This window comes from Protopterus annectens, chromosome 4.part0 (assembly GCF_019279795.1).
Source record: "Protopterus annectens isolate FY-2018-M chromosome 4.part0, PAN1.0, whole genome shotgun sequence".
Lineage (NCBI taxonomy): Eukaryota > Metazoa > Chordata > Ceratodontiformes > Protopteridae > Protopterus > Protopterus annectens.
Genome location: NC_056733.1, coordinates 411,263,801 through 411,286,021, shown reverse-complemented (window position 1 = coordinate 411,286,021; position 22,221 = coordinate 411,263,801).

The window sequence follows — 22,221 nt, the reverse complement described above, 5'->3', positions numbered from 1 at the left end:
GTCTGCTTAATGTATCTGCTAGGGAGTTCTGTGCTCCTGGCAGAAACCTTGCCTGAAGAGTCAGTTGCAGGCTTAACGCAGTCTCCCATAAAATCATTGCTTGCCTGCATAGAGGATAAGAATGTGTTCCCCCTTGCTTGTTGATGTACCACATGACAGTTGTGTTGTCTGTCAGAATCAACACCTGCCCTGGAAGAAGTAACTCCTTGAACGCCATCAATGCAAACTGGACTGCTAACATCTCCTTCATGTTGATATGTAGATGCTGTAGTCTGGCAGGCCACTTGTCTTGTATCCACTTTCCATTTAGATGAGCTCCCCAAGCAGTGTCCGAGGCATCTGTCGTTAAAATCTGACTCGCCTCTGGCCGGGTCACAGAGAGTCCCTTGTTTAGGTGACATTCCTGAGCCCACCACAAGAATTCCTTTTGAAGGCAAGGTATTATTTGAATGACAGTGTCCAAATCTTGGCAGTGCTGTGTCCATACATTTTTGAGATACCATTGCAGCTTCCTCATATGCAGTTTGGCATTGGGAAGCACCAGAATACAAGATGCCATGAACCCTAATGCTTGAAGGACTGTCCTTGCAGTCAGCACGGACTGATGAGATAGGTGATGGAAGTAAAGTGACAGACTCTTTTGTTTGTCCGGGGTTAAAAAGGCCATCTGGGCTGCTGTATTCAGTCTCACACCCAGAAAGCACATGTCTTGAGAGGGTACTAGACTGGACTTTATTTCGTTCACAGAATACCCTAGGCATCTTAGCACTGCTATGACATATTCCAGATGCTGTAGAAGGTGTTCCTTTTCTTGAGCCAGAATCAGGCAGTCGTCCAAGTAAGGATAAATTTGAATGCCTTGAAGCCTGAAGTAAGCTATCACTGGAGCCAGAACCTTTGTGAATACTCTGGGCGCAGTAGATAAGCCAAAGGGCAATGCAGAGAACTGATAATGAAAATCTCCAGTTCGAAACCGCAGATACTTTCTGCAACTTAGCCTTATGGGCACATGAAGGTAAGCTTCCTTGAGATCCAAAGTTACCATCCAGTGATCCTTGCCCAGCAGAGGTAACAGTTGCTGTAACGTCAACATCTTGAACTTGGGAATGTCCAGATAAGTGTTGAGGATAGATAAATCCAAAATTGGTCTCCACGTGTTCCCCTTCTTTGGTACTAGGAACAGCCGAGAATAAAATCCGAAGCCCCTTTCTGATACAGGGACTGGCTGAATAGCCCCTATCTGGAGTAACTGAGAAACTTGCTTGTGAGCCTCTTTTCTTTGTGGAGGAGGAACATCTGGCATGCCTTTGAAAGCGGGCATTGTGTGGAAATAAAATCTGTACCCGTGATGAATGATATCCAGCACCCATCTGTCTTGAGTGATTAAATCCCAATTTTCTTTGAAAAGAGACAATCTTCCTCCCAAAGGAGCTGCCAGACGAGAATCCACTGGCAGCTGAAAAGGCAGGTCATTGGTTCTGCTTACGAAAGGACTGACCCCTGCCCTCACCAGAAGTCTGAGCAGGTGAACTGTCTGATCTAGGCCTAAAGAACCTTGAGCCCTGCCCCTACCACGTCTAGACCTACCCCTAGACTGGGAACCATAAGCAGGATATGTCCACCCCTTAGCAGGCCAATTTCTACTAAACTTGGAGGCTGCACCTGCAAAAATCTTTAACAGTCTGCATAGACTTAGCTTTGTCCTCCATTTTCTTTAAAACTGCTTCCACAGGCGGTCCAAACAACACATCAGACTGTAAAGGAGCATCCAAAATCCTGGTCTTAACATGCTCAGCTAAATTCTGATCCTTCAACCATGCATGTCTGCGAAGAACAGAACTAGTAGCAGCCACCCTCGAGGAGGCCTGAACAGCATCAAAACCACACTGCAAAGAATGCTTACCCACTTGTTCAGAGACATGAACCAAATCCAGCAATTCTTTACACTCAATACCTTCCGCCAAAGCATCCACCTTAGATTTCAATTGTGAAAGGAGATAATTCTGATATTTCAGCATATGAAACTGACAATTCAACGCCCTCATGGCTAGAGTGGAAGAAGTATATACTTTCTTACCCCACCTGTCCAAAGCCCTTGCCTCTTTATCAGAGGGTACAGGATTTTTAACCACAGAAGCTTTAACACCTTTAGGCCCCTGAGAAACAGTTTCTGGGTCCGCCCTGGGACTCTTAAACAAATACTTATGAGCTTCGGGCACCCTATAATACCTATCAGGCTTAACAGGAGCAGGAGGCAAGGAATCAGGGTTCAGAGAAGCCTCTGCAAAAACATCCTCCACCACATTCAACACAGGAGGAATAGCTAAGGGCCTATGCTGGGGCAAAACAAGAATTCCCTAAGCCTTTTTCTGGAGTCAGAGTAATCTTGGCCTTCCCATTTAAAGTGCTCCCTCATGGAGTGAAGAGTCTCTGAAAATGAAAAATCCTCAGGAGGAGAAGCTGAAGGAGTGGAATCATCCACATCAGAATCAGAATAAGTAGGAAACTCTTGCAAGTCTTCCACAGAAGACTCTGAAGCCTGTGAACACTGTTCAAAACTATCAAACTCCTGTTCCACCCTAGGCCTCTTATCAGGTGGGGGCATAGAACCTCTAATCAGAGTAATCAAATCTTCTGCCATTTTAAGCATATGTTTCTTAGGCACAGAGCCCGAAATGCTAGGAGAAGCCCCTACAGAAGCTGAACTTGGCCTTCCTCTAAAAGAAGCTTTTGCAACAGAAGGAGAGGCCCTAACTACCTTGGGAAGAGAGGGAAGAACAGTTACCTGAGAAGTCCCCTCAGCCTGGCCTACCTCCTGAGAGGGCACATCCTGTAACAGTAAAGTATCTGCCTGAGACTCCATAGAGACTCCTGGCAAAACCTCTGGCTCCCCTGAGCCTTCTAAAGGACCGGCGTCCGGGACTGCCGGTTCCTCACCCCTAGACTTCACTGTTTTGTCCTTGCGCTTCTTAGATGAAGCAGGCGTCGGAGCATCCGACGGCATAGTATAATTGCAACGTTTCCCAAACACTAACCTAGCACAATCAAGCCTCCTCTTAATAGTGCGCTTGTTAAATCTAGCACAAGAGCGGCAACCAACAACGTCGTGCTCAGGCCCTAAACAAGGTATACACAATGCATGATAATCCCTATGCGGTATCTGCTTCCCACAAGAAATACAGTTATTCACTTTTTCTGACATCCGGTTAAATACTGAGGCAAGAAAAAACCAAAATGTTCCCCAACGGGGTTACTTAGCCAACTCTGTATCGGTCTGAAACTCCGGTTTCGGAAAATCTCAGAACGCCAACCTGCACTCGCAAAATTGCTTCTGCATCGGACCATGCGGCAAAAAAGACTGAGGAAATGACGTCGGTCATGCGCATTAGTACCCTGGCGTACTGACGTCAGTCTAAGGCGCCATGACCGACGTCAGCCTTATACTCTGGTATTCGGGCCGACTGGGACGCGGACTATACCCAATTGTCAGGACTGCAGCAAGGGAAGACGAAGAACATCTGCCATGATTGAGATCCATATGAGTGAAATTTTGTATGTATGACTATAGCTGCAACTCAAGAATTTTACAGAAGCCCAACCTCTCAAACCTGACTTTAGAATTCAGCAGCAGCTTTCCCTGCAGGTCCTCCTGTACCAGGGCTGAGCCAGCTGGGCTGTGGGTAAGGCCTTATGAAATGAAGCACTGTCTCTATGTACTCTTAATCCATGACTGGATGAAAATCTGCATGGAAGTGCAGTCTAGAAGACAGAAATGCACCTTCTGGCATGGCAGTGTGCCATCTGCCTCTCCCTGACCTCAAGTTTCCTACCATAAAAGAAGACTGGAATTGGACTGAGCTCCCACCAATCAGTGGCAATCTCTGTCCTCATAAATTTTGGAGGCTGCCAACAATGAGAATCCATAGGCATTAGCCAATCCTGCCAACAAAATTTCAGGTGAAGCTCTATGTGGCCTGCAAGGTATCTAAACAGAATCTCATACCAGAAGGAACCTCCTTTGATCATTCTCCAGTTCACTAATAAAGTCAGAAAAAATTCAATCTCATGCAAATGCAAGAACTTGTTTTACCAGCAATAGCAATTATCAGTACAAACTGTTCTGCTAAAATGGAACTGAAGTGTACAGGAAACAAATCCACTTAAGCAACTGACATATGAAATAACATACATTATCATGGGCATGCATACCTCTCTGGTGTGTGAGAAGTTCTGTAGTAAAAACATATCGAAAGCTGACTAGTTAACAGGAAAACCTATCACTGGACCCTGTCAATGTCTCTCAATGTTATGTCTTGCAAAATTAACAAAGAGTAATTGTATGTATAACTCCATTACAAGAGAAAAAGCATTCTCATTGCTGCCCCAGCTACCCTGGTTCATTTAAATGAAATATCCATCTAGTAGCAGACAAGTTGACTCGCGCATCGTGGGAAAGGGTGGAAGCCAAGATCCAGTGCTTGATTGCCCCTTGTGAGATACATACCAGTTTGACAGTGAACTACCCGGTATAGCATTTTGTCTTTCAAGAGCAGTGCATAGCACTATAATCACATGTGGACTTTTGGATGCATATGCCCACATGCTGGCATTCCATGCCCTCTGGGTAGTATGCTAACAAGCCACCAAATGAAAGGGAAGCCAAGACCAAATGCAACATGAATTCAGCTGTAGATCACAACTCACAAGCTCCTCTTTCTCATCCTCCACTGTTGGTCACAGACGTGAATGCTCCAGCAAGGCAAATCTTTTTTGGAAAGGGAGTTCTTTCACCAACTGTGTGGGAAAATAGTAAGATGGGGAAATAAGTGCTCAGCTGAAAAGATGGATTGGTTGAGTTGTCACAGCTAAGAAGGCACAACAGTAAATACCAAATAAATAAATACTCAGAAATAGACTATCTCAGGAGGTGTCTCAGTGCTTCATGAAGACAAACAGCTTTTCCTGCTGCTTCTGAAAGACCCACAGTAAATTAGGAAAGCACAGTTGTGTAAGTAAACTAACCATAACACTACATGTTTGAATGATCACTGATGCAGTAAACTAAGAGGGTTATACATTGCAAAGCATACAATAGCCAGCCAGCTTCCAAAGCTTCAGGGCACCTTCCACACACCCAAATTGTTAGCTCAAGCATACTGGACTAAAAGTCAGGTTTGGGCACCAAGCCCTTCCAAGTTTTCATGTCAGCAAAGAAAGGGAGGTTAAAGCCCTGAGGAGGACAATAAATGTCCACAGCCTGGCATAAAATCATACAAAATTAAGGGGGAATGGAGTGGCTATTGCAGAAGTGATTATTTGAAGGTCTACTGTTATGATAAGTTTATTTACATAACTGTACTGTGTTCATTAATATGATCACTTCTGCAGTAGCCTAAGCTACATGGGTTGATTACCATAGCATAGAAAGACTCAGGAAGGAGGAAGGAAGACAGCCCATTAGCCCCTAGAAAAAATATTCTGGCAAAGCCTGTCTCAAACCTGGAGAAAGAATCTAGTTTATAGGCTTATGTACACACAGAGGACCAAGTTGCTTCTTCTAGGATACTTCTAGAATTAGACCCTTTCCAAAAAGCCACAGATGAAGCCAAGATCCTGGTAGAATGAGCCGTAAACCTGCCTGGAATAGTTTTGTTGTAGTGTGAATAAAAAAAAGAAAAGTAATAGAATGAAACAATCATTTGGAAATGGTCTGTTTTGACACTGATCATTCATTCTTACCTTAACAAGAAATGAATTGATCAGAAGTTCTGAAAGATTTTCTTCTGTCAAAATGGTACCAGAGTGAGTTGCTGTGGACATTCAAGGTATGGAGTATCTTTTCTGACTCAGTTTTGGGTTCGGGAAAAAAACGACAGTGGAAATATACCAAGGGCCTACATGGATGTGAAAATTTAAGTTACTATAAAAAACTAAAATATCTAATTTGCACAGTGTCCTATAGATATTTAGAGACATCTGCCTCTAGTAATGGTTGGGGTTATCAAAAATCAGCAGAGGGTCATTAGACAACCTGTGTGGAAGATTATACAGGAATGAGAGGTGTAATACTTGGTTTTGTAAGAGAGTAAATTATGCATGGAATAGACTACCAAATTGCATTAAAGCAAGCACTAGTTTAGATATTTTTAAAAACAACCTAGACACTTGTTATGAGAGTAACTTTTTTGGTATATTGGAAGGCTAAAAGGACATTATTGCCATGCCTGAAATATCTGCATGTATGATAGGAGATGGATAGTTTGGCTTAAAGTAAACTTGGACACCACTTTAAGCATAAATGAAGGTTTAGTTCTTAAATCATATATTTGAGAAAAATGAGATAAGACTGACCCACTTTAAAAGCTTACAACCCAGAAACTCTTCTTACTGAGTTTGGAGCAATACACAAGACTGTTTTCCATGTCAAGAACCTCAAGTTAGCCTGATGAGATGATTCAAATGGAGCAGGAGTTAGTTTTTCTAACAAAAAATTATGATCCCAAGGAGGAGACATCTGTTTAATATGAGGCTTCGTATGTGACAACCCTTCCAAAAATATTTTGACAGGAGGTTACATTGAAAAAGAGGGATCCATGGGCAGATGTGCTGAAATTGCCAACAAATGAACCTTGATTGAAGTGTAAGACATGCCAAAGGACAATAACTCACACAAACAATATAGAACTAAAGAAAGACTAGCACTGAATTGATGCTGGTTCTTTTGCTGGCATCAACTAGAAAACATCTTCCATTGCTGATATAAGATTTTCTAGTAGCAGGTTTTCTTGCCTTCATTAACAGCTGCTGCACATCCTCTGGACAAAAGGTGCATAAAATGTATTAAAACCTATAATCCAGTCAGGTGAAGTTGTTTGGGGTCAGGATGTATCAAACACTGCTGGTCATGTGTAAGTATATCCAGTGTGTGAGAAAGATTATGGTAATTGCCCTTGGACAATTCCAGAGGAAGGAAGAAACACTGTTGGTTGGGCCAGAAGAAGTCACCTCAGTGATATTTGAGGGGCTCTTCTGAATCTTTGGAAGTACCATTAGTGGAAAGGGAAGAAAAGCATTTAGTAACATTCCTGTTCAAGGAAAAAAAAGGCATTTGTCTTCCAAGCCTTCTTGAAAGGAGTCCTAGAGCAGAATTTTGTCAACTGATTGTTTAGAGCAGAGCCAAAAAGGCCTATTTGAGGAACTCCCCACAGATGTATCAAATCTAGTAAGACCCTTTGATTCAGTTTCCATTCATGGGGGTTGATCCTTGTTCTACTCATCTTGTCTGCCACACAAATTTTCTGATAGACTGTAAAATGATTTAAGTCTGAGATTGTGTTGAAAAGGTATACCTCAGACTACCATGGCTAGTCTGCACAGTGGGTAAGATATGGTTTCTCCTTGCTTGTTTGTATACCAGGTCACTGTGGTATTGTCTGTAAACAATTGTAGTGGTGCTGATGACAACAGACAATAGAGAAAATTTAAATTAGAAGTTATGCACTTACCATAACCTGTCATCTGTGTTGTCCATTTTCATTCTTCCTCATGAGTGAGTCTAGGATCTGACTTGGCCACTTACACAAGACTTCAGATCCAATTCTCGAGCTCCTCCCTCTACCCATAATGCTCTACTCTATCTCTAACTCCTCAGATCGAGTTTGCTGCCTAATTGCTCAATCAATCAAATCAATAGGATAAATATGAAAAAAAAGGAGTGAGGCTCAAACCAGAAACTTAAAGGCTCCAATGTCATCTGAAAGATGCTTCGAGGAGTAACAGCACCAGGGGATGGCTGGGAGGGAAGTTGAGGAAAGATGAAAATGAACAACACATATGCCTAGTTATGGTAAGTACTGTCCTTTTCATTCTTTCTCACAAATGGATCAGAGTCCCTAGCTATGTAACTCTCAGGAGGCCTAGGGAAGGACTCCCCGACATTCCACCCAGTCAGAAGTAATACGCAGCTCAGGAAATTCAAAAGCTGCTGCAAAAAAAGAGTCATCCAGGAGGTCCCACCCAAACAGACAGGATTTGGGACTTACTCCCACTTATTTTTAATGCCAAGGAAAACAGAGGACCCGAGACCAATTCTGGATCTAAGCAGTTTGAATCAGTATATAAAGTCAAAGTTCAGACTGGTTACTGCTCAGTCCATCCTGCCTCTTCTGCTCAAGGACAATTGGATGTGTTCTATAGATCTGCAGGATGCATACTATCACATCAAAATAGACAGGCACTTGGGAGACACCTGCTCTTTTGGCTGGGAGCCAATCACTACCAATTCAGGCCACTGCCCTTTGTGGACACACCACAGCCCCCAGGGTGTTCATCAAATGCATAGCAGCTCATCTGAGACTCAAAGGATTCCAGGTGTTTCCCATCTCGATGATTGGATCCTCACTACCCCAAACACGCATCAACTTCTACACGTCAGGGATTACTTGCTTCAGATCTCCAACTCCTTAGGCATTTCAATAAGCCATGCCGAATCAACTCTCTCCTGTACAGACTCTGTTATTTATAGGAACTCAACTGAATACTACAACTCAAGTGGCACCATTACCTCTTCATCACATCACTGACAAATTAGGTGTAGGCCATACTGTCTCATCCATCCCCTTCAGCAAGGGGCTGAGCCAGTCAGATCCAATGGTTGTTGTAGATCCAACGGTGGCCCAATAGGCCTCGGATCCGCCAGAGTCAGATCAGACACCTTTTGTATCTTTTCAGACGGTTCCAAGGAAGTTTTCAGAGATTTGGGAAGATATCTTTTCCTCATCTAAAAAAACACTAAAGTTGGCTTTGAGGAGGTTTGAGCCCCAGTAGGAAGTCATCCTTTCAGGATCAGCTTGTTCCTATGGTCAGAAAGGGCCCTAGGATTAAAAGTGGCACAAACAGCACATGGAGAATCCAGATGGGTCACTCCTAGACAGTACACACACTTCTTGTGGTCATCAATATTAGGAATCTTATGCCCACAAGAAATGCACTTCTTAAAACCCGTAGGTTTCTCTCACAAGGTAGGCAGCAGGTACACAGTAAACCCTGAAGAGGAAAAAGGATTTCAGCAACACTAAGTTTAACCTGGGGAGATGATTTTTCTGAGCTACGATACAGTATCAGAATTGCCTAGACATGGTAAGGCCTTGCTGTGTCTAATAATGGTGGCTGCCAAAAAAGCAAATAATAGAAAATGGAAATCAAAATCTAAACCAACTATACTGGAAATAGTGAATAGAGTAACAGAGATAAAAGAACTTGAAATGAGATCTTTAGAAACAGGAGCAAACTACATAAGAAAAAAATGGGAATTGTGGGAACAATACATACACGGGAGGAATGAGATCTAAAAGGCAGCAGGACTTAAATGAGCTACGTAACGTTTAAGTGAGAAAGATTGAGTAGATTATAAGTGATGTATAATGTTTGCAACTGGGAGCGTGTTGGTATGGTTTGTGATGTAAAATGATTGGGACTAGGATTGTGTTGGTGTGATTTATTTTTATTTATATAAATGTATGACTGCCTATGCAGTAGGTGATGGTTTAATAATAATGTTTCTTGTGTACAAAAAGCAGGAATTTAATAATTTATGTAATTTTGCTTAGGTTATATATCTACCAATATATGTGAAGTATAATGTTTATGTTAATATAGTTTGATTACTTTTATATGAATGTAAATTTGCCTTTGTCACATGTGATAATTCAATAAACGTGTTTGAGGGAAAAAAAAAGCCAACACTAAGTTTTACCTGAAGGTTAAAATTTCAAGCTACATTAAGTTTAACCTGAAAGAGTAAACAGGTAAACAGAAAGAAACAAAACTTTTTTTTATATATGAGAAAAGATAGGAATATATATAAATCTAGAATGAAGACCTGGAAAATAAACTACCAGTCAGGTACCACGACTGGTATGAGAGAAAGTAATGAAACAGTAATACAGGAAAAACCCTAATGCCTGCGAACAGCAGAGGGAGGAAGAAAAGTTGAAACAAAATTTAAATGTAATTATAAGAAAAAAATAACACTAGAATAAATAGAGAAATATTATAAAAAAAAATAAGTTTGCAATTGGATCAGCCATCTTGCAGATATGGCAGCAAACAAGATCTGAGGAGTCAGAGACACTGTAGAGCATTATGAGTAGAGGGAAGAGCTCAAGACTTGTGTCCGCAGCCAAGTTGGATCTGAGGACTGGATCCTAGACCCATCTGTGTGGAAGAATGAAAAGGACATCATCAGATTATCTTATGTTGTGTTTTGATCTCTTTTTTGTTCCAAAGACTGTACTTTTATTCCCATTGACACTGCTCCCCATATATTTATTCCCATTGACACTGCTCCCCAAAGTCTGTGGTGTCTGTTGTGAGAAGGGTGGTGTCCACAACAAAATCTCTCCTTTCACAAACCCCAAAACTGGAATCTGACAAGTCAAATGATGTTGCTGCTGGGCCACAGAGATTTCATGTACCACTGTATCGTTCTCATGTGGCGTCTTGCAAGAGGTATCATGAGAATCATACATGCAATGAGACATATAAGCCCAATGAATTCCCTTGCTGAAACAGAAGTCTAAGTGGAAAACATCAGGAATATATCTATATACAGATCCATTGTTTTCCCTGTGGGGGGAAAAAGCTCACTGAACTGAGGTGTCCAGCAGAGCTCCAGGAAAACAATCCTGCAAGAACTCAGAAAGGACTTCTGAGTATTTTCTTGGAATCCCAGCCTATGTAGGAGATCCTCTATCCATCTGAGAGATTCCTGACACTTTTTAAAAAACTCTGTAAATATAAACAAGTAATAAAAATTGGGAAAATGTGAATACAATATAGTCTGCAGTAGGTTATCATAGGAGTTAGACAATTTGTGAACATCCTTGGAGCAGTAGATATCCCCAGAGGGTAAGACAGAGAACTGATAACGTCATTAAGACACAGAGTTTATTTAAATGGCTTATTTGAACAGCTGTTTTATCTGATGAAATCTCAATTATCAAGTATAGAGACAAAAGTGCTAATCATTCATTATTTTATCATTTTTAAATTTGCTAGTGTGTGAGTGTATTGTTCAACTTTCAGCTATTTGTTTCACAGTAAACTTGTTTGGGTACTTCTCGGCATGAAGTTGGTTCATTAAGACACATATAGTCTTAAGAAACATCTGTAATCTGGATCTGTAGCAGTGTGATGATCTGCATTATTTAAATCTAAAGTCACTAAGAAACTCAAATGAAGAATACACTAAACTCCAAAGCAGATTATAACTTCTTACGGGATGGTATAAATAACTTCACTGCACCTCCCCCCTCAGATGGAACTGGCAACTATGCTGAGTTCTATACCAGTGTTTTATACAAACTCCTGTATAACTGCATTGACTTGGCCATATATGATAGGGCCAAAACAAGCTCCTCAAGGAAGAGCAAATCTGCCTGGTGGACAACTGCCATTAACAGGCTTTACAATAAGAGGAAGAAATTGCTATGTAAGAGGGAGTGAGCCCTAAACTGGAAACACTCCCTCCTCAGCTTAAACAAGTGAGTAAGACTTCCTGTGAAGTCCTCCAAAGCAAACTATGAACCCAAATTAGCTTCCTCAACTAAAGACAATCATAAGGCATTCTTTAGTCACATCTGTAACCTTAAAAGAAAGGCCCAGATTTGTGCTGAACCGTTAGTTAATGATACCACATATATAGAACCTGCGAACACAGCTAACCTGTTGGCTGACAAGTTCTGTGAAAACTTCACTCTCCTGTCCCTAGCACATGTACCTCATGAAATCCCTACCACCTGTCCCTTATCTTGAATCTTTAAAGAGCAGGTTGTAAATGCCCGAAGGCCAAAAACACAGCATCTATGTGACCTGATCACATCCCAGGCTGTGTCCTACATGGCTCCAACAAAAATCAGCAACACCATTGGGTACTCTTTTCAATCATGGTCTAAGCATCAGCTTCTTCCCAGCTGAATGGAAAATGGCCACCATTATTCCCTTACACAAAGGTGGGAACTGATCCTGGGAACTACAGACCTATTAGCCTGACTAGCCTTATCTGCAAGGCCATGGAGCAAATCATCATGGACCTTAACAACAAAGATAGAGGTAATCTCCAAACACTTGACCCTACTCATTTTGGATTTGTCAGAGGGAGATTATGCCTGTTAAACCTGGTGGACTTCTTCAAGACAGTCACCAAGGCCGTGGACAAGGGGAGCTCTGTGCATACAGCCTACCTAGACTTAACCAGGGTGTTTGACACTATCCCCCACTCAGGCATCATTGACAAACTGACCCAGCTAGGTATCAACCCTTATATCATTAGATGAGTCACTAACTGGTTCACTGATAGAACTGATATAGTCAAAATAGGGGAATCCACCTCCAACAGCAGAGCTCTAACCAGTGATGTTCCACAGGGATCAGTCCTAGGATCGCTACTGTTTGGAATCAATTTCTCCAAAGTACAAGCAAAACCTAAAGGTCTGTGTCTGACAAAGTTTGCTGATGACTGCAAACTGGGAGTGGTCACAGAATCTCCAAATGATGTCAACATCCTACAAGAGGGTCTTACACAAACAAATCATTGGTGCTGAAGTCATGGCATTAAACTCAATGCAAAAAATGCATTATCATCGCTTTTAGTAACAGAGATGTTTCTAACTACCGCATCAACAGCAACACCTTAAGTATGCACTCAGTGATGAGAGACCTGGGCACACAGGTTGACAGCAACCTTACCTTCGACCATCAAGTCTCCACAGTGGTAAGAAGGGCATTCTGTATCAGTCATCTCATAAGTAAGGGCATTGCCTCCAGAAAAAAAGAAGTTATAACCTCCCTGTACTCTTCCTTCATCAGGCTAATAACTGAGTACAACTCCCGATTTGGTATATACCTTTCCAAGCACCTGCAGCAATTGGAAAGACCACAAAGGTTCCAAACAAGGAAAATTCAAGGTCTTCAGCATCTATCTGTCCTATGTGGATCATTTGAAATCGGTCACTTTATTCTATTTCATACAGACTACTCAGAGGTGATCTCTGCCTTGCAAACAAGGCAATCATTGACCCTGCTTTACTGGAAATGGTGCATCTCTGTAAGTCAAACGGTACATGGGTTACTCACTCTAAAGACCTTAACCTGGTATGTGACATTAATAGAACCTGCTAGAGGGGCAGATTTGTCTCCCAGAGGTTACCACATCTTTGGATCAGACTCCCACTTTATGTCAAACAGAGCACCTCATTGGCCTTCTTCAAATGCAGTCTAGATGATGGGATGGGTAACCATAAATTCACCCTGGGCATTCTACCTGTGTCCCTCTTGAACAGGGGCAATAGGTGCTAATCGTGGCTATAAGGGTAGAACTTGGCAAAGCTTGTAAGGGCCCTAGGGCCATTAGCCTAGTAACTTCCTATGATCCTATGAACAAGCTGAAGTCAAAACATTTGAACTTTATCACTATCACAAACTGGTACAGAAAGAAAAGATAGAGAAATGGTCTTCAAACAATGTCTGAAACATCATTCTGGATATAGATACAACATTTATTAAATAATTTGAGTGCTTTCACAGAAATACAAGTAAAACAAGCCTAACCATTTAATTCAATACTGTTAGTCAAAGGAAATGGCTTCACATCTACGTGACAAATAAGACTTTCGTATAAAAATAAGTTGACAATGCCTGCTGCAGTTGCAGAACTGAATTACTAGAATAGTTTCATTTAATCCTAGTGATTTATTTATGTAATTATTTATCATTTTGTTGGCTGGGTTAGCCTCACTACACTAGTTGCCTCTTATCAGGGAGACTATAGGTGATATCTATACTACTAGAGGAAATTTGGCAAGGGTACTGGGGAATTTCCCCCTACTCTTTTTGATGGGTGCCATGGGAACTTTTACCTCCACCTTGGCTACCAACAACTCAAGTAGATGGGGCCTTGGTTTAATGTCTCACCCGAAGGAGAAGACATTCAGGAGTGCAGCACCTCCTTTATGCTGCACTGCAGTGTTAGCAATCTATCTACCTGGTGTGGGAATAGAGCCCACAATGTTCTTCATCAAAGGCATGTGCTACTTGTTGCATCACTGACACTGAATTGTCATAGCAAAGACTGACATGAACTTGGAGAAGGAATCTAGCTTGTAGTGTCTGCTCACTGCTGCAGTAGCCTTAGCTATATGGTTTATATCCTGCATAGGATGCAACAGCTAGCCATCTTCCAAAGTTGTAGGGCACTTTCCACATGCCCAGTCAGTCAGCTCAGGCTGAGATGACTAAAAATACAGGTTTGGGTTCCAAGCCTTTCAGAGCTTTCATGCCAACAGAGAGAGGCAGGCTGAGCCCTTTAAGGAAAATGCTAGGGATGACAAAAAATAAATGTCCACACCCTGACAAACAACATACCAAAAAACAAGGGGGTGGCTACTGCAACAGTAACCATTTGAAAATCTACTGTTATGGTAAGTTTACTTACACAACTGAACTTTGTTCATCATATTGATCACTGCTGCTGTAGTCTTAGCTATATGGGTAGATTACCACAGCTTACTAAATCTGGGAGGTGGAAGGAGAAGAGTCCAAGAGCCCCTGGAGAATGGGCCTAGCAAAGTCTAATCTAGGCTTAGAGAAGGAATCAAGCTTATACTGCTTTGTAAATGTATGCACAGAGGGTAAAGTTGCAGCTTCTAGAATGCCTATAGAATCCAACCCTTTCCAAAAAGCCATACATGAAGCCAAGGCTCTGGTAGAGTGGGGCATCCACCCTGCCTGGAATAGTTTTGTTCTGATGAGCATAACAAAATGCAATAGCCTTAGACATCCAATTTGAAATAGTCTTTTTTTTAATTTTTTTTTAATGCAGGTTGCCATTTCTTACCTTCACAAGAAATGAAAAATCGATCAAAAGATCTGAAAGACTTAGCTCTGTCAAGATGGCATGGAGTTTTCTGTGGGCATCCATGGTATGGAGTATCTTTTCTCTCAAATTTTTAGGTTCAGGAAAGAAACCGGGGAGATGCATAGTGTGGCTTAAAGGAAACCCGGACACAACTTTAGGCATAAAAGAAGGATTAATTATCTGTGGAAAAGGAGATAGGGTTGACTTACCATAAGACCTTGCAACTCAGATACCCTTCTTGCAGAAGAAGTCAGAGCAATCAGTAAAACTGTTGTCCATATTAAGAACTTTAAGTCAGCCAAGTTAACTGGTTTAAATGGGGCAAGTGTTAGCGTCTTTAACACAAAATTAAGATCTCAAGGGGGGTCTCCAGTTTTCTAGGAAGCCACTTATGAAGAACCCCTTTCATTTTGAAATGAGGATGCATTGAAAGAGTCCATGGGAGGACATGCTGAAAAGGCCGATAAATTAATCTTGGTGGAGGAAAAGAAGAAGAAAGACCATAGGATAGTAACTCTCACAAATACTGTAAAACCAGAGAACAACTAGCCCTGAATAGATACTGGTTATGTTGTTGGCAGCAACTAGAAAACCTTTTTGACTTATTGATACATGTATTCTAGTAGCAGACTTTCTTGCCTTCAATAGTACCTGCTGCACATCCTCAGTAAGCAAGTACCTAAAGGGAATTAAGACTCTTATCATTCAGGCAGTCAGCTGATGTTAATTGGGGTCTGGGTGTATCAAACACACCTGTTCTCATGTGAATAGATCCATTCTGTGAGGAAGCTTGTGGTTAATTATCCCTGGCCATTTACAAAAGAAGGGAGAACCAGGGCTGCTTTGGCCAGAAGGGAGTTACCAAAGTGATCTTGGGGAATTCCTTCTGGATCTTCAGAAATACCCTGGACATCAGTGGGAAGTGTGTAAAATCATACAGGAATATTCCTGTCCAAGGAAAAGAAAAGGTATCTGTCTTTTGGGCCTTCTTTGCATGAAGTCCAGGAGCAGAATCTTTACCAGTTGATTGTTCAGAGAGAAAGCAAATAGGTCTACTTGATGATCTCTCCACAGCCGGATCAAATCTTGGAGAAGATCCCCTAATCTAGTTTCCATTTGTGAAGGTCTTCCCTTTCTGCCACATAATTTTGCACTGTTAGAATGTAGGATGCCTGTAGAATGAGATTGTGCTGTGAAGTTAAATCCCAAGCTAACATTGCTAAGTTTGCAAAGAGGGTACAATCTGATTCCACCCTGCTTTGATGTACCACATCCCTGTGGCATTCTCTGTAACAATTTGAAGAGGTCCTGGGGACCAGAGATGATTCAGAGAGTTGAGTACCTTGATCAGGAAAAGCATCGCTTTTATATTTATTGTCCTTGGTGTCCCATAAATCTTGCACTTTTATCACTCCTGAAACAGCTCCACATGCAAACTCCAAGGTGTCTGTGGTGACTGACTGTTTTGTAAGGAGGGTAGACTTGGATTTAAGAATACTTGCTGTTTCTACCAAGTGATTTCTCTTCAGAGAAATATCAGCACTGGAATTTGAAAAGTCAAAGGATGTTGTTGCTGGGACTAAATAGACTTCATATAATCGTTTCTCACGTGGAGTCTTGCCAGGGGTACCCTAAGAATTATAGATGCCATGAAACTTAAAATCCTGAGGTATTTCCTTGCAGTGACCCAAGTGAGTGAAAAACCTTAGGAAAAGATCTAGATAATGATCTATTTTTTTTTCCTGTGGAAGAAATGTTCTTTGAACTGAGGTACTGAGCTGATACCCCAGGAATGAAATTCTGTATGAAGGAGTCAAAGAAAGACTTTTGAATGTTCTCTTCAAATCCCAGTTTGTGTAAGAGAGTTCTCAACCAAGTGAAAGATTAATGATGCTTTGAAAAGGACTCTACAAAGATAAGCAAGTCTTTTAAATATGGAAAAATGTGGATACCCTGTAGCATGCAATGAAGTATAGCTGTAGCTAGACACTTTGTGAGCAATTTTGGTCCAGTGGATAGTCTAAAGGGTAAGGCAGAAAACTAGTAACACTAGATTTAAAAGATCACATATCAGGAAACTTCAATGATGAAGAGGCGGTAACAGGTTCTGAAGTGACATCACTTTGAATTTGGACACTATCACAAACAGGTTTAGGAAAGAAAAATCTAGAATTGGTCTCCAGGCATTTTCTTTCTTTGGCACTAAAACCACCCTTGAACAAAAACTTTCTCATCTGGGAAGGAGAAATAACATATGACTGACAGGTGGAAAGAAAAGAGTCTGGCCTGGTGGATGATGGATTACCCCTTAAAAAGGAGCACATTCCTCCCACTGCCATCCTTAGCCTTGATGAATGAGCTTCAGAACCCACTTATCTGAAACCATCTTTTGCCAAAGAGAAAAGTAGAGATTCAGACTTTCTGGAAAGGGAAATGGAGCTGACATGGTGGGAGGGGGGGCGTCTTTTAAATATTCATTCTCTGACTTGATGGACTGTCACTGATTTTGGGAAGTTTCAGAATCCCTTTTGGAACCACCTTGCCATTTATTAAATGTTTGTTTACCTGCAATTTGGTAAAACTGTTTATTTTGTTTTTTGCTAAAACTGGATAAGAGGTTAAAGAATTCCTTAGATAATATGGAAAAGGAGAGCTGAAAAATGTTGATGAGAACCTGTATCAATTTACCCTTTTCAACACACTTTTTGAGCACCTCTGCAACAGAGAGGTCAAAAACTAAATCTCTATCCAAAGAATTTAAAACAAAATGTTAACATGATCTGCAAGGTTCTGAGAATGTAGACAGGCAATCCTCCTCAAAACAGTGCCAGTAGCCATAGCCCTGGAATAAGCATCAGCCAAGCCATAAAAACACTTTAAACAATGAGTAGTGACTTGTACAATAGAAGTAGCTACATTAATGAGAGATTTTCCTCACAAAAAGAAACTACAGACCATTCATCATACTTTCACAATTAGAACAAACTTTAACATATGAGCCTGACAATTCAAAAGCCTGAAAACGTTTCAGAACCACACACTTTTCCCATAGACTTCCCATCCTTATCAGAAAGAGCAGGACTGGAAGTAATTGAATGTTTAGCAGCAGTAGGATTAACTTCAGCTATGCTTCTGATTCAGGTTTGGTAAGAGTGTATAAAATATTAAGACTGAGGATCTTTACACATCATATCTGCCTGCTTAGGGGACAGCTGACTATCAGGAAAATTGCAGGCAGTAGAGCACACATCCTCCAAGCCTGACAGAACAAGAGGCATGAGTGAAGGTTATGGAAATTCCTCTAACAGCTCACTTATCTTCTGAGCAACTGAGAAACAGTACAGTTCTGTAAGAATTACCATAACAGTCGATGTCCAACTTTTCACTGTTGCAGTATTCTCTGCATCTGGGATATCCTGCAGAGGACAGGTGAATGTCTGGCCAGCATACTAAAATCTCTACACCTTCCAAGCACCATATGTTCTACGTCCAAGGAGTAAGATATATAAGTGATATACAAGCACCAAGCCCTCAGAAATGAATTGATCCAGAAAAACCAGGGCAACCCAGAAGGAAAACCAAAAGCATGTATATCCAGGAAGGGATGTAGAAGGACAGAAAGCAAGAAAGATCCCTCAACCAGAAGGAAGGCAACAGAGAATAATAGGAGGAAGGAAGAAATGACAGAATACTACAATAGTGAAAAGTAGGACATTACTGTTAAGTTCTTACACAACTGTACCATGCCCTTTCTGATCACTGTTACAGTACTCTCTACATCTGGGAGAGCACACAAGCTAAGAGAGAGAAAGACACAGGAGCCCTCCAAGAACCCATGAAGGATGTCCCTGGCAAAACCTGTCCTGGTTGTAGAAATCACATTCAACTTGTAATGTTTAGTAAAAGTCATGTATAGAAGACCAATTAGCAGCTTCCAAAATGAATCTAGTATCCAACCCCCCTGAGAAAAGCACCAGAAAAATCAACCACCCTATTAGAATGAACCTGAACAGATAAATAAACGGCTTTACAGATCCAGGAGGAGATGGTTTCCTTAGAAACAGCCAAACCCAATGTCCTGGAATGAAAAGAAACAAAGTTGCTCAGATTTCCTGATGTCTTTTATCTTATCTAGGTATAACCTGACCTATGTAAATTCAAGTTGTGAAGAATTATCTCACTAGCACTCTGTGGAGAGGGGAAAAATAAGGCAGATGACTTGTTTGATTTGTGGACAAATCATTAACCACCCAGGACATAAAAGAAGAATTAATAAGGGAGACCCCCATCTTTGAAAGAAAAAAAAATGTGGAACTGCCATGAGTGCCTGAAGTTCAGAGACCCTCTTGGCAAAAGTAAGAGCCACCAACAGCACTGTTTTCCAAGTAGAGTGCAACAAGGAAGAGAAAGCTGCATACTCAAAAGGAAATGGACTTAATTTCTCAAGAACAAAATGTATGTTTCAAGGAGAAGAAATAGGCCTTCATGGGGGCCTAATATGAAGGATACCTTTCAAAAATTGCACGACTTTGAAACAAGAAGCAAGGGGATGATTTAAAGGCAGAGAGACAGAACTGGCTGACAGATGAGCTTTAACAGATGAATATGGCAGACCAGACTTGAGCAACTCACACAAATAAGGACCATAGGAATACCCACAGAAAAAGGGTCGAGGTCATGTTTGAGAAACCAAACAGAAAACTCTTCCATTTATCCACATAGGATTTTCTAATAGTGTGTTTTCTGGCCTCCTGCAAAACCTGAAAACACAACCCCAGAAAACAGGTGTCTAAAAGGAATCAAAATCCTATCACCCAGAGAGTCAACTGAAGAGTGGGCGAGTGAGGGTGAATGAGAGATTCTTTTGTCATGTGTGAGAAGATCCATCCTTTGAGGTAACTTATGGTGATTGCTCGTGAACAGATGCAATAGGAGGAACCAGTGCTGTCTTGGCCAAAATGAAGTCACCAATAAGATTTTGGACCTGTCCCACATGATTTTATTCAGGACTTTTGTTAACAGAGGAAGATGAGGATGGGCATACAAAAACATCAACTTCCAAGAAAAAGAAAGAGCATTCACTTTCCAAGCCAGAGGATTTGTCACACTGGAACAGAACTGGGGAAGTTGACTGTTCAGAGAGGAGACAAAAAGATATACTTTGAGGAGCACCCTACTGATGTACTATGTCCAGGAACACCTCCCTGTAAAGCATCCATTCATGAGGATCTGTGATGGACCTGCTCAAAGTGTCTGCCACAGGGGAGAATGCAAACCACATAAAGAACCAGTCAATGGTGGATTGCAAAGTCCCAAACCTGAAGAGCAAGCCTGCAAAGAAGTTAAGAGTTTGTGAATCCCTGTTTGTTGATATACCACATGCATGTGGTATTGTCCATGAAGATTCTTAGAGGGCTTGGAACCCAAAGAGATTGCAAGGCATGAAGGACCAGCAAGAGAGCTTTCATCTCCTTGATGTTGATATGATCTGCCAGTTGATAATGAGACCAAAGTCTCAGGACCTTGAGGTTGTTAGAGGAAGCTCCCCAACCTTGATCAGATGCATCCATGTACAGCTACTGCACGGGATAAGGAACCTGAAAAGACAGACCTGAATTCAGGGAAATTTGGTAGACCCACCAGTGGAGCTCAAGACTGAGATGGCAAGAGAGGAACAGGAAAATCCAGAGGATGGCAGTGCTGAAGCCAAACAGTCTTGAGATACTACTGAAATTTTGTTATATGGAGTTTGGCAAAGGGAATCAAGGGCAAAGTTAATACCATGAAGCTCAAGAGCTCGCAGAAATTCCCTTGCAGGAAAGACTGGTAAAAGGAAAAGAGATGGAAAATAAGCAGTCAAAGAAAGGACCTTAGAGGAGGGAGATGAGCCATCACTACTATGGTCTGAATTATGCATCCCAAGACACTTGCTCTTGAGTCTGACAGTTGGTGCAGAGATTAAGGTTGTGAGCTGTGGTTCATGTGGTACAGGGTTTGAGCCCCTCAACCTCTGTTTGTCTACTGGGTGACCATGATCAAGTCCTGAAGGACCACAAGAAAATGAGGCAGCTGACAAGGGGAAGGAGGTTGAGGAAGACCTGAGAGAGAGGGGGAAGGACCTCCAAACCATAAAATAACCCTTTTGGATAATGGAAAACACCCAAGTGTGGTGATCTGCTACCAGACAGGAAAGGAAAACATTAACCTGACAGAGGAATTGGCCAAGGGGTAATAGAGGCTGAATGTCAAATAGAAGCAGATTTGTCAGGATGTTTGACCTTTAGTACCCTGAGAAGGATAGTCAAGAAAAACCCTCTTGGAAGCCCTCTTACCTCTAGAGGGACATTTAGGTTGCCTGTGGTCAAAGAAGGGTTTAGATGGATAATTTCTCTAAAATATAAATTTACCCTTATCTTGTAGGATCTTAAAGAATGCAGCAGCCGCAGTCCAAAGAGATTCAGATTGTCCAAAGGAGAAGCCAGTAATTTAGCCTTGATGTCTAAAAGAGTCTGTAAGTGTAACCAATAATACCCCCTTATTACAGATCCGGATGCAGCAGCCCTAGAGAAGACAATAGCAGGATCATACCTGCATTTAATAGAATAGCAAGCCACATGAGAAGTAGAACTCAAAAGGGAAAGGGCAAAAGTCTTTTCCTCAGAGTCAGGCATATCAGTCAAAATGCCTCAGCTTAGAAATTACAGCCCGTATATATTTAGTCATATGGGTCTGGTAGTTCACAGCCCTGAAAGCTAAGGCAGCAGAAATGCACAGTTTTTCCATACCTCTCCACAGCAAGTAAAAGCTTAGAGGAGGACAGCAGCATAGATGTTTTATCATTATCCAGAGAAATAACAGCCAGATCAGAGGTGGGACTTTCATACAGAAACTTTTGTTCAGGAACTTTATTACACCTGTCAGGCTTCTTAGGGGCAGGAAGCTGAGAATCAGGATCATGAGAAGCTGAACAGAAAGTGTCCAGAATGGCATCCAAAACTGGAGGAACAGCAGAGGGCCTAAGAGGATCTATACACTAGAGTTCACAGTATCGCTTCTGAATGTCTGAAATCTGGAACAATATCACTTAAAGTGTTCATTCATATGAACTACAGTATCTCCAAAGGACAACTCCTCCATATAGAAATAAGGGGGAAATGAATACTGTTCTTCAGACAGAAAGGCAGGAGGACAGTTTATCTGAGAAGATTATGTCAATGACTCCTTACCAGAGTCTAAATCCAACTCTTCATCAGAGAAATAAGATTCTTTAGGACATTTCGATGGAGTAGAAGACCAAGGGGAAATAG